Genomic DNA, 13,957 nt, shown 5'->3' on the forward strand with positions numbered 1-13,957 from the left:
CGCAAACAGTAGGACAGAACTGAGCAACTAAACTGAATTGAACTATGGTGGAGGTAATGAAGCTAATGGTGACCTCCTTCAAAAGGTCCCATGCACACACTGCTACACTCAGTGCCCCCAACCCTGTAGCAGGCCACTGCTGACCCAGGCTTCCACCAGAGACTCCTGAACACTCCTGGGCAAGTTTGAGTCAGTCTCTTGTGGGGTCACTGCTCCTTTCTCCTGGGTCCTGGTGTGTACAAGGTTCTGTTTGTGCCCCTCCAAGTGTCTGCTTCCCAGTCCTGTGTAAGTTCCAGCAGCTCAATGATGGGGTTAATGGTGGCCTCCTCCAAGAGGGCCTATGCCATACCCAAGTCTGCTGCATCCAGAGCCCCTGGCCCTGCAGCAGTCCAATGCTGATCCATACCTCCACAGGAGACACCCAAACACAGTTCTGGCTCAGTCTCTGTGGGATCTCCGGGTCCTGGTGCACACAATATTTGTTTGAGCCCTCTGAGGGTCTCTGGGAGGAATGGGGTTTGATTCCAAATGCAAATTCGCCCCTCTTACCATCTTGCTGGGGCTTCTCCTTTGCCCTTTGACATGGGGTATCTTTTCACAGTCACTCCAGCGCCACGCAGCCACCACTCCAGTGCGTAGTACCGTCTTGCTGGGGCTTCTCAGTTGCATCCAACTCTTTGTGACGCTATGTACTATACAGTCCATAGAATTCTCCAGGATGGAATAGTGGAGCAGGTAGCCTTTCCCTTCTCCAGGGGAACTTCCCAACCCAGGGATTGAACCTAGGTCTCCCGCATTGCAGGCAGATTCTTTACCAGTTAAGCCACAAGGGCAGCCTGAGATTCATTTACTCAGAGTAAAAGTCAAGGAGGACTTCTCACATGGCTCAGTGGTAAAGAATCTGCCTGCCAGTGCAGGAGACATGTGTTCAGTCCATGGGTCAGGAAGATCCCCTGGAGAAAGAAGTGGCAACCCACACCAGTATTCTTGCCTGGAGAATCCTACAGACAGAGGAGCCTAGTGGGTTACAGTCCATGGTATCAGTTCATGATATCGCAAGGGTCAGACATGACTAAGCAACTTCACTCACTCACTCACTACAAATCAATGAGAGGAAGACCAACAACCAGGTGGGTAAAATGGAAAAAAAAAAAAAAAAAATGAGAAAGAAGGAATTTCACACAGAGGACACAGGATATACACGGGCAAGGATATCCCACCTTCCTATTAATTAGAGAATGTAAAATAAAACCACATGATAGCCTTTATATCACTGGACTGGCAAAAACTGGCACAATGTAAAATATGCCAGATATTCCTACCAAAATTACCAAATGTTGGTAGGAACATGAAGCAAGAAATGCTTACCCTGTAAAGCAGGGGCCCCTAACTTTTTTTGGCAGCAGAGACCGGTTTCATGGAAGACAAATTTTCCATGGACTGGGGTGGGACAGATGGTTTCAGGATCTTTCAAGCACATTAATTGTGCACTTTACCTCTCTCATTATTACATCAGCGCCACCTCAGATCATCAGGCATTAGACTCCGGAGGTTGGGGACCCCTGCTCTAAAGGATACTAATGTGGAGAAAGCTAAGGATCACCGAATACAGTTGAAGATGTGTCTACCCAGTGATCCAGTGTTGTCACCTCACTAGACAAGCTCTCCAGTGGGTTCACACGAGAATTCTGGAAAGGTGATAATGTAGTAGACCACCTTGAGCTCACCTCCTCTTACGAGCACAGCAAAACCACAACTGCTCAACCATTAATGAAACAAACTGGAACCTAGCAAACAAGTTGTTGTTATTCAGTCACCTAAGTTGAGTCACACTTTTTGCGATACCATGGATGGCAGCACGCTAAGCTTCCCTGTCCTTCACTATCTTCTGGAGTTTGCTTAAGTTCATATCCACTGAGTCAGTGATGCTATCTAACCATCTCATCCTCTGTCCTCCTCTGCTGCAAACAAGATATTCTACTCCCAAAGACAAAGAGAAACCACAATGAGATGGCAGGAGGTGATACACTGCCTAGGTAATCAAATCTCCTACCACATGGGTCAGTGACTCATAAACTGGAGAATAATTATTTTGCAGAGGTTCTCCCACACAAGTGAGAGTTCTGAGTCCCACATCAGCCTGGGAGTCTGGCATTGGGAGGAGAAGTCCCCAGAGCATTTGATTTAAAGGCCAGCAGGGCTTGACAGAAGGTGCCCCATGGGACTGGGGGAAACAGACACTACAGCCATGGAGGGTGCCCGTGACCAAAGGCAGAAGTAGTGACTTCCTAGAGGGCTCGCCCATGCCTACCTGCTGGTCTGCAGGGTCTCCTAAGGATATGGGGGTGGGGGTGACTGTGGCTCATTCTGGGGAAAGGACACTGGGGGCAGAATTATCAGGGAGCATTCATCAGCACAAGCTCTCCTGGACAGCTGCATTTTGGCACCAAGACTTGACCTTGACAACATCCTATCAGCTTCAGTGATGCAGTGCCTCAGGCCAAGCAACCAACAGGGAGGGAACCCAGTCCTACCCATCAGCAGACAGGCCTGAAGACTTCCTGAGCCCGCAGCACCCACCTCTAGATGCACCACTTGACAGGACCCTACCCACCAAAGTGCCAAGACCCAGCTCTACCACGGGTGGGCCAGTACCAGCACCCTCCCACCAGGACACCCAAACAAGTCTCTAGACAGTCTCATGCACTAGGGTGTAGATACCAGAAGCAAGAAAATTATGGTCCCACAGCCTGCAGAGATGAGTCTGCTAACACAGATCAGAATCTACCCTGGGACTATCTGGCCCCTGGGTGATGAGAGGGAGGTGTTACTGATGGGACAACAGGACATTCCCTACAGAGGCCACGTCTTCAAGGTCAAGAAACATAACTAACGTCCACATGCATAAAAATACACATAGAAATTGACACAAAATGAGACAGCAAAGGAATACATTTCATTGGTGGTTTAGTCACTAAGTCATGTCCAGCTCTTGGGACCCCATGGACTGTAGCCCCCCAGGCTCCTCTGTCCATGGGATTCTCCAGGCAAGAATCCTAGAGTGGGTTACCATACCCTTCTTGAGGGGAGCTTTCTGACCCAGGCATTGAACCCAAGTCTCCTGCATTACAGGGGAATTCTTTACTGACTGAGCCACCAGGGAAACCCAATGTTTTACAAGATGGAACAAAATAAAACCCCAGAAGAATAAGTGGAGAAGGAAATTTACCTGAGAAAGGGTTCAGAGCAATGATTGTAAAGATGATCCAAGAACTCAGGAATAGAATGGAGAAACAGCAAGAGAAATTAAAGGAATTTTTAAAAAAGAGTTAGAAATTATAAAGAATCACCCAGCATAGCTGAAGGCTACAATTACTGAAATGAAAATACATGAGAAGAAATCAATAGCAGAAAAACTAGGCAGAAGTTAAATGAGAAGACAGAGTAGTGGATATCACTGCCATGGAATGGGAAAAAAAAAAAGAATGAAAGAAAATGAGGACAGTTTAAGAGACCTGTGGAATAACATCAAATACACCAATGTGTGCATTATTGGTGCAATAATGGGGTTCCAGAAAAAGAAAGAAAGGACTGGAGAAATGGTACACCCCTATGGATAACAGTATGAAAATTCCTTTAAAAAATTAGAGCTATCATGCGATCCTACAATCCCACTCATGGGCATATATCCAGCCAGGAAAGACAAAAATTCTAACTCAAAAAGATACATGCACCCCAGAGTTCACAGTAGCACTGTTTACAATAGCCAAGGCATGGACGCAACCTAAATGTCTAAATGTCCATTGACAGACAAATGGATAAAGATGTGGTGCATAGATACAATAGAATACTACTTAGCCATAGAAAAGAATGAAACAATGCCATTTGCCGCAACATGGATGGACCTAGAGAAGTGAAGCCAAAGAAAAATATCATATGATATCATTTATATGTTGAATCTAAAAGAAATTATGCAAATGAACCTATGTACAAAGCAGAAATATACTCATATAGAAAACTAACTTCCAGTTAACAAAGGGGAAAGTGAGGGGGGGTAAATTAAGAATTTGTGATTAACAAGTACACACTACTATATATAAAATAGATTACAAGGATCTCATGTATAGCACAGGGAACTCTACTATATTGTAATAACTTATAAGGGAAACAGTGGAAACAGTGGCTGACTTTATTTTTTTGGGCTCCAAAATCGCTGCAGATGGTGATTGCAGCCATGAAATTAAAAGACGCTTACTCCTTGGAAGGAAAGTTATGACCAACCTAGACAGCACATTAAAAAGCAGAGACATTACTTTGTCAACAAAGTTTCGTCTAGTCAAGGCTATGGTTTTTCCAGTGGTCACGTATGGATGTGAGAGTTGGGCTTCAAAGAAAGCTGAGTGCCGAAGAATTGATGCTTTTGAACTGTGGTGTTGGAGAAGACTCTTGAGAGTCCCTTGGACTGCAAGAAGATCTAGCCAGTCCATCCTAAAGGAGATCAGTCCTGGGTGTTCATTGGAAGGACTGATGTTGAAGCTGAAACTCTATTACTTTGGCCACCTGATACGAAGAGCTGACTCATTGGAAAAGACCCTGATGCTGGGAAAGATTGAGGGCAGGAGGAGAAGGGGACAACAGAGGATGAGATGGTTGGATGGCGTCACCGAGTCAATGGACATGAGTTTGGGTGGACTTCGGGGGTTGGTGATAGACAGGGAGGCCTGGCGTGCTGCGGTTCATGGGGTCACAAAGAGTCGGACATGACTGAACGACTGAACTGAACTGATAAAGGAAAAGAATCTGAAAAAGAGTAGATATAGAAGTGTATAACTGAATCACTTTGCTGTACACCTGAAACTAACAATGTATTGTAAATATATTTCAATAAAAAATAAAAGGTTTAATATCAAGATACTTTATGGAAATTTCTAGCAGGGCCAGAGTAAAGGAGCCTACACGATAACTATGAGTTCATAACCCCCAGAATAAATGCTAAATCCCTGTCAAACTTCTTTGTCTTTTTTTCCCATATCTGGTAGGTGACCCCTTTAAACATCTGAAACTAACATTGACTGAGTCAGGAGGGCTAATGTGATTTCCCCAAATAGTGCTTTGTTGTTTAAAATAAAGCAACTAAGAAAGAGTATGTTTAAAAAAAATAAAACAAATGAAAAAAGAGCCTATATGATAAAGAACCAGAGCTCATTTCGAAAAAAAACAAAAAAACAAAAAAAACGCTTAATCTTTATTTGGCTGTATTTGGTAGAAGTGTAATTTTAGAGAGAAAAAGAATGTTTCAGAAGATATTAAATTCTAGTTTTGTTAATTGAGGTGTATTGACTAAGGCTCAGTTCCCAGATAGTTCCTTGCTGTTATGTTATATTGTTTCAATGTTTAATTAATTTATTAAAAGGATACTGAGTTTCTAATGCTTATTTCAGTAATCATTGGATAGAGATCAGATGCCCCATGAAAATACAGTAATTAAAAGGCCTGTCTCCAATTAAGATGGAAGGACCTTTATTAGATACTCTGAACTATCGCCTCTACAGCAAAAGAAATGGGAATTGACTCTTGGATTAATATTTCCACTTAGAAAGGGCACTGCACTTGTCCATATAGAGGACTATTGACCTCAAAATCACCTTAAAACACCGCTCAGAGAAAAAGCTACCAGATCAGGTTAAGGAGAAGATGACATCTGAAGTGGAGAGCTGACCCAAGACGCTGGACCAGACATGCATACCAATCGCTTTGATAACTGCTTACACTTTTGCTTAGGAACCAACTGTATTTCATGCTCTTATGCAAAGTTAACACAATTGCTTGGTTTATGGTCAGTTACCTATACACAGTGGGCTTCCCTGATGGCTCAGATGGTAAAGAATCTGCCTGCAATGTGAGCAACCTGGGTTCAATCCCTGGGTTGGGAAGATCCCCTGGAGAAGGGAATGGCTACCCACTCCAGGATTCTTGCCTGGAGAATTCCATGGACAGAAAAGGCTGGTGGGCTACAGTCTATGGTATCACAAAGAGTCGAACACAACTGAGCCACTAATATACACACCTATACCCAATATTCTTGGGTTACTTTGATGGATTTCTCCACTCCATGGCCCTTAGGCTCTTAGGACATTTATTCTAGAGGAAAGAAATTAATGTCTGTTTCAGAGACTACTGACATTACTAGGTGGGTTTCCCTCACCTGGCCAATTAGTAATATATGCTCTGACCTTGACCATAGATATGAATTTTCCTCTAAAGTTACTCAAGCTCAATCAAGGAAACAAGAAAAAATTTAGCCAAAATTTTATGGGATGGATTCTTGTTATTAACATCAGGCTATTGGTCATTTAATAGGCCACGCATGGAGTGAGAGCGGCTGTGGTCGCCGGGCTGAGCCTCATGGAGCGGCCGGGACGTGGATGCAGCCAAGATCTCCCGCCCCCGCCCCGCCGAGCAGGAGCTGCTCCCAGACAAGATATGAGAAATGAGTGTTGGACGTCGAAGAATAAAGTTGTTGGGAATCCTGATGATGGTAAATGTCTTCATTTATTTGATTGTGGAAGTCTCCAAAAGCAGTAGCCAAGAAAAAAATGGAAAGGGGGAAGTAATAATACCTAAAGAAAGGTTCTGGAAGATAGCTGACCCTCCTCGGGCATACTGGAACAAGGAACAAGAAAAGCTGAACAGGAGGTTCAATCCCATTTTGAACACGTTAGCCAACCAGACAGGAGAAGCATACCGATTCTCCAATATAAGCCATGTGAATTACTGTGAACCTGACCTGAGGGTCATGTCAATGGTTTCAGGTTTCGACAGTTTGCCAGACAGATTTAAAGACTTTCTGCTATATTTGAGATGTTGAAATTATTCACTGCTTATAGACCAACCAGACAAGTGTGCAAAGAAGCTCTTCTTATTGCTGGTGATTAAGTCCCTAACTTCACATTTCAATAGAAAGCAAGCGATTCGGGAATCTTGGGGCAAAGAAACCAATGTGGGGAACCAAACAGTGGTGTGAGTCTTCTTACTGGGCCAGACCCCCACAGAGGACAACCATCCTGACCTTTCAGATATGCTGAAATTTGAGAGCGAGAAGCACCAAGACATTCTTTCGTGGAACTACAGAGATACATTCTTCAACTTGTCTCTGAAAGAAGTACTCTTTCTTTTGGGTGAGCACTTCCTGCCCAAATGCCAAGTTTGTGTTCAAGGGTGATGATGATGTTTTTGTGAACACCCATCATCTCCTGAATTACTTGAATAGCTTATCCGGGAACAAAGCCAAAGATTTGTTTATTGGTGACGTGATTCATAATGCTGGATCTCATCGGGATAAGAAACTCAAGTACTACATCCCGGAAGTTGTTTACACTGGCGTCTACCCGCCTTATGCAGGAGGAGGCGGATTCCTCTACTCTGGCCACCTGGCCCTGAGACTGTACAATGTGACTGATCGGGTCCTTTTCTACCCCATCGATGATGTTTATACTGGAATGTGCCTTCAGAAACTCGGCCTCGCTCCAGAGAGACACAAAGGCTTCAGGACATTTGATATAGAAGAGAAAAGCAGTAGTAACATTTGTTCCTATGTAGATTTGATGTTGGTACATAGTAGAAAACCTCAAGAGATGATTGATATTTGGTCTCAGTTGCAGAGTGCTCATTTAAAATGCTGAATTATATGCAAACTACATTTTACATAGAAATGTACCTCAAATAGTTCCCATTTGTGTTCTCCTCCATCAGAGGTCATTTCTATGTAAAACCATCAAAATTGCCTTTATAGGTCATGTCCCTTTGACGGCCTCTAAACCCTTCAATTCAGATGATAAAGCATCTGCCTGCAATGCGGGAGACCTGGGTTCAATCCCTGGGTCGGGAAGATCCCCTGGAGAAGGAAATGGCAACCCACTCCAGTATTCTTGCCTGGAGAATCCCATGGATGTAGGAGCCTGGGGGGCTACAGTCCACAGGGTCGCAAAGAGTCGGACACGACTGAGCAACTTCACTCACTTCACTCATTGGTCATTTAAGCTTAAAAACTCCCTTTTGTTGGGAACAATTAAATACTAAGCCTAGTAACACTAGGAAATTGGGCTGGGTGTCTTATGGACAATGCCAATAGATAATTTCCCTTGAAGATAAGAATTGGTATAGACTAAGTCAGATGACCTGCAGTATACTGGGCTGCACCTAGTAGAACTTTATAACTTGTTACTTACGACCTTACTGGGGCTTCCCAGGTGGCTCAGTGGCAAAGAACCCACCTGCCAATGCAGGAGGTGCAAGTTCGATCCCTGGGTTGGGAAGATCCCCCAGAGAAGGAAAAGGCAACTCACTCCAGTATTCTTTCCTGGAAAATCCCATGGACAGAGGAGCCTGGCAGGCTACAATCTATGGGGTCTCATCGGACATGATTGTGCAATTAAGTGAATACACATATGACCTTACTAATCCTGCTATTAATAGCTGTATTACTTCTAGATCCCCTTTCAGTAATCTCATGAACAAACTGTGTTAACAAGATAGTATCTAAAGAAAAAAGATCACCAGACACTGAGAAGACTGCATACGAGCCTACACACACTTCTGGTCTTTTCATCGACCTTCCGGGGGGATGGAGCTGTGTCTCCTTGGCTGGGGTGGTCATGAGCACCATCTGCAGGCTGAAACCATGTTCTGGTGAAAAACTTCAGGGTGAGGTCTATCAGAAAGTTCACCAGCTCATTCCCCCCACTGTCAGCTTTTACCTGGGTTCCTGTGGGGAATTGGGCACCTCAGGTCCATAGGAGCCCCTGGACTCCCTGTTCACTCTTCTTTCTACCAAGTGTTCCCTTCTTTCTACCATGATAGAGGCATGATAGAGGAGAACCTCTTTTGCTGTGTCAACTACAAATTGGCACTTGCCATCTTCCTCTACAAGGATTAAATCAGTTGCTGCTGCAGCTACTGATTTTCAACACTCCCTAAAAGGAGTTCAGGGTGGAGAGCAGCAATGCAGCATTCTGTGCTTGGGTGAGGAGGGGGAGCCCAAACTCCTCATATCTGTTGTTGCTTAGTCACTCAGTCATGTCCAACTCTTTGCAACCCCATGGACTGTAGCCAGCCAGTCTCCTGTGTCCATGGGATTCCCAAGGCAAGAATACTGAAGGGGGTTGCCATTTCCTTCTTCAGGGGATTTTCCCTACCCAGGGATCAAACCTGAGTCTCCTGCATTGGCAGGCGGGATCTTTACCGACTGAGCCACCAGGGAAGCCCCTTCTATTTAGAAAAAACACTAAAATCCTTCATGGTGACGACTGCTCCTCTTGACTAGTAGAAACCTTATGTGAAAATATATGTACAGACTGCATGCACTTCTTCACTAAAATCACATATATACTGACATTTCCCCTGCATCTTTGGAGTATTTTCTCAGAACTATCTGAGATGCCGTCCCTTGGACCATAGAATCCTCATTTTGCTCCAAATAAAACTTAATTCGCAACTCTCACATTGTACATTTAGAAAAAATTTTCCTCTTAAGTTTTAGCTTAGTGCAAAGTGTTTTCCTTGGACTGCAAGGAGATCAAAACAGTCAACCCTAAAGGAAATCAACCCTGAATATTCATTGGAAGGACTGATGCTGAAGCTTCAATACTTTGGCCACCTGATTCGAAGAGCTGACTCATTGGAAAAGACCCTGATGCTGGGAAAGATTGAAAGCAGGACAGGAAGAGGATGACAGAGGGTGAGATGGTTGAATGGCATCACTGACTCAATGAACATGAGTTTGAGCAAGTTGGGGAGTTGGTGATGGACAAGTTTGGTGTGCTGCAGTCCATGGGGTTGCCAAGAGTTGGACACAACTTAGTGACTGAACAACAACATTCTGTGTTCCAATGTTATTCCTCCTGACAGTGGGGCATTGTTCCTTCCGCAATGGTAGCTTAATTTCTTCGGGTTACTTGCCTTCCAGGAATCCAACGCCACTGCCAAAAAAATGGCATTTTTGTTTTGCATATTTATCTTCTATGTTCATTCTCCAAAACTGAACACTTTAAGAGCAACATCTACCAATTCAGAAAGTGCATTAGGTTCATTCCAAATACACTCAATTTGGCAATTTTTCTCCTAATATGAGGCACTTTGCACCCCGTCTCTTCAAAAAAGGCCAAATTTACCATTCTAATATTTTCAAGGGCCTTGGAACCTGCATTAGTATGTCTGTAGGCCCAATAAAGCTTTCCCAAGAAGTCAAAGGAGTACTTATTATGAATTTCTTGTATTTTGTTCAAGTTGCTTTGCTTGCATTCCCTTTTTCAAAGACCCCCATCAACTTGCACCCTTGGGAGTGCTCTGATAAGGGAATCCTTCCCTCACCAGGGTCCCAGTGTGGTTCAGCTGTGCGTGCTGCCAAGAGGGCTTCAGGTGGAACAGATCCTCTCTGTAAGGAGGGTTTCAATCTTTCCAATTAAAGGAGTCTGAGAAACCCACCTGGCTGGTTGTTTGTGTTTAGGTCCCCTAAAAGCTGATTGTGGGGCGAGCAGTAAAGAACCCACCTGCCAATGAAGGAAACATAAGAGATGCAGGTTCGATCCCTGGGTTAAGAAGATCCCCTGGAGGATGGCATGGCAACCCACTTGAGTACTCTCCCCTGGAGAATCCCATGCACAGAGGAGCCTCATGGGCTACAGTCCACAGGGTCGCAGAAAATCAGACATGACTGAAGGAACTTAGTACACAATCAGCACAAGCTGATTATATAAGAGAAATTGCCTGCCTTGGGAGTGGTTTCTGATTCAAACTGGGGGCCCTGTTGGGTCTTAGATGGCAATACCAGGCCAAGTTCCTGTGCCCCAGGAACACTGGATTTTCTAATTGATTCCTATGAGGAGGGATAGTTCTGGGCTTCCCTGCTGGCTCAGTGGGTTCAGAATCCACCTACCAAGGCAGGAGACACAGGTTCGATTCCTGGTCCTGGAAGATCCCATATGCCGTGGCATAACTAAGGACAATGACTGAGCCTGTGCTCTAGAGCCCGGGAGCCACCACTTTTATAGCCAAATGCCCTGGGAGGCAAACTCACTCAGAAGGACAGTGTGGATAGCAGAGAGCAGTTTATTACACCGGTGGGTCCGAGGCAGAGCTTCCTCTCTAGCCAGGGACCCTAACTGATTTTTGTGACAACCTTTTATACCCAAAGCATACATGACCAAGCCCACAACCCTCAAATTCTCTAAAGCCCACCCTGGACAATGTTAGTACAAGATACAATCAGGTAACAGCTATAAATTTACATTTCTGGTCATACAGTCTAACTTACATCAATGGGTATTATTAAGATTACAGATAGTGAATGATTACATGGAGGACAGTGCATTCCTTTTAACTCTGGGAGGTCTAGGTATGGGGTCAGCCTGGTCTGGTTTCCAGGTGCCCGGGAGGCCTGCTGGTTTTTGGTGTTTTATCTCCATGGCTTCCAAGATATATAGTCCAAAGTTCACCGAGAGTGTAAGATGGAGTTCCCTTTCTTTTAAAATGGAGTCACTCCAGTCAGGGCAACCTGCTCCTCTCCTTCCTCACAGTTACTGAGGTACCCTAGTGCCTGCACTTCGCAGCATGAGAAGCCTGCAAACCACGACTAGAGGGTAGCCCCTGCTCACCGCTAGAGAAAGCCCTCGATGCAACAAAGACCCAGAACAGCCAAATGAATAAATCTTTAAAAAGGAGGGGTAGTTCTAAGCACGTCAGGAATTGGGGCTGGATAGACACAGAAATTGGGTTAAAAAAAACGCCTAGCGATTCTTCCCTCTGGGTGCTCCACTCACAAAACAAACACAAAACAAACTGGTTTATTCCACCGAAGAAAAAACAAAAAATCCCCAAACAAGAGGAAATAAAGTTTCTGGCTGTACACACCAGAGGGACTACCTTATCTATGGGGGCAGCACTTCAGCTCCTTAATGTTGATTCCTTGCTTCAGCTGCCCGGTGCTGAGGCAGCCAGAACTCTGAAGGGAAGCTCCTTGGCCAAGTGGTCCTGGCAACTGTCAGTGCCTTTCCCAAATATTCCCCAACCAGGGTCGGCTGGCCGTGAGCCCCAATGGCTCCTGGCAAGTTTCATCAAAACTTGTTACCAAGTCTAATTTTATACTCCTCGCCACATAATAGACCAGTAAGCCCAGAGGCGAGTTGGTGGGCAAGGAATAAGGACTTCATTTAGAAAGCCAGCAGACCCAAAATATAACAGACTGCCACCCTCTCAGGGAGCCATCTTGCCTGAGTTAGAATTCTGGCTTCTTTTATATTAAGGAGGGCGGGGCAGGGAGGCGAGGTAGGGAGGGCGGAAATAAGTCAAACACTTCCTGGTTCACCTCAGCCTCTGGAGGTGACCTGGGAATTTCTTCCTCTCTGCAGTCAGTCACAGGTGAACCTCATCTGGCTCTCTGCTGGGAGCTAATCCGAGGTCTTTTTGGCTTAATGATCATTACCTGGGCTGCAGGGTTCTCAGAGATGGGCCATTATGTCTAATTAAAGCTTACAGGCAACATCCCTTTAGTGATTAACTTGTAACAGAATTCAAAGTTTTCCCCTACTACAGAAAGTTTTTGTCAGTATCTGAGATGGAATCCAGAGAAGGCAATGGTACCCCACTCTGGTACTCATGCCTGGAAAATCCCATGGACAGAGGAGGCTGGTAGGCTGCAGTCCATGGGGTCGCAAAGAGTCGGACACAACTGAGCGACTTCACTTTCACTTTTCACTTTCATGCATTGGAGAAGGAAATGGCAACCCACTCCAGTGTTCTTGGCTGGAGAATCCCAGGGATGGGGGAGCCTGGTGGGCTGCCGTCTATGGGGTTGCACAGAGTCGGACATGACTGAAGCGACTTGGCAGCAGCAGCAGAGATGGAGTCTCAAAATATATGTTCTTAATTATATCTCTTGATCTGTACAAATAAAAGAACACATTTATTTAATCAAGAAAATCTTTTTCAAATTCTGAGGTTTGGAAGAGTGAAGGGAGAGGAAGGTATATAATTTTGGTGTCAGCTGCTTAAAATGATAATGTGTTGTTGTTTGTTGTTTAGTCGCTAAGTTGTGTCCGACTCTTTGCTCTTAATACAGAGGAACCTCACTTAATGCTAATGCCAGGGGAAAAGTAATAAAGATCCTCACTTCTGGCTTACCTAGGGGACCTTGGAGTAGAGAGCCCCAGGGCATCCCCAAGAGCCTTTAAAAAGATCTCTGAAGTCAGTCATTTGCATTGTAATATTAACACTTTCTTTGTCTTTTTATACTTGTTCTCTGACTTGTGGACAGTGGACTTTCTCAGAGGTTATATGACATGTTACATCATAAGAGACTGGATATGAAAACTCAACTCTCTTGTTAAGTGAGACATTTCCGAACTCTAAGTATGGATATGTAGTGCTATGTAGAATAATACCACTGTTCCCAATATGTCTGTGTGTTTTGGAAAGTAGAGTTATTTTCCATAAAATATATGGTATTTATATTAATACGTAGACAGTTTACTGTCATTATTTAAAATAAGAAGGGACACTTTACCTTCCAAGGCAGGGAGGTGTGAATTAGACACCTGGTTGGGGGGCTGGTATCCCAAGTGCCTTGCAGCCAAAATAACAAAATATAAAACAGAAACAATATTATAACAGGTTCAATAGGCTTTTAAAAAATGGCCCACACGAAATCTTTAACAATAAAATAAACAAGAAAATAAATGTTTAAAACACTCGCCATCTTAATTTCTAACATAGTAAATGCCGACATAACTAAATGCAGACATAACTAAAAGCACTTTGGAATCCTTAATTGCTTTTAAAGAATGTAGACATTTGCAAACTGCTGGCTCCCAGTTTATCACACAAAGCTCTGCTGGCATCTCCCTTTGCTACTGTGGCATCTGTCTCACTGGAATGGCAAAAGGACCACCAAAACTGGACTGGC

General features: G+C 44.3%; 1 long non-coding RNA gene and 1 pseudogene across 1 annotated transcript in view; one reads left to right on the forward strand and one right to left on the reverse strand.

Annotated features, from left to right (window-relative positions):
• LOC132346540 (uncharacterized) overlaps window positions 1-12,298 on the reverse strand; it is a 109,876-nt gene extending 97,578 nt beyond the window's left edge. The window contains exon 1 of the long non-coding RNA XR_009496366.1: window positions 11,920-12,298. This is a non-coding gene — a long non-coding RNA (uncharacterized lncRNA). The remainder of the gene's footprint in view (window positions 1-11,919) is intronic.
• Window positions 1,551-7,682, forward strand: LOC514686 (N-acetyllactosaminide beta-1,3-N-acetylglucosaminyltransferase 2-like; annotated as a pseudogene).
• Window positions 12,299-13,957: the final 1,659 nt, after the last annotated feature.

Source organism: Bos taurus, chromosome 11 (assembly GCF_002263795.3).
Source record: "Bos taurus isolate L1 Dominette 01449 registration number 42190680 breed Hereford chromosome 11, ARS-UCD2.0, whole genome shotgun sequence".
Classification (NCBI taxonomy): domain Eukaryota; kingdom Metazoa; phylum Chordata; class Mammalia; order Artiodactyla; family Bovidae; genus Bos; species Bos taurus.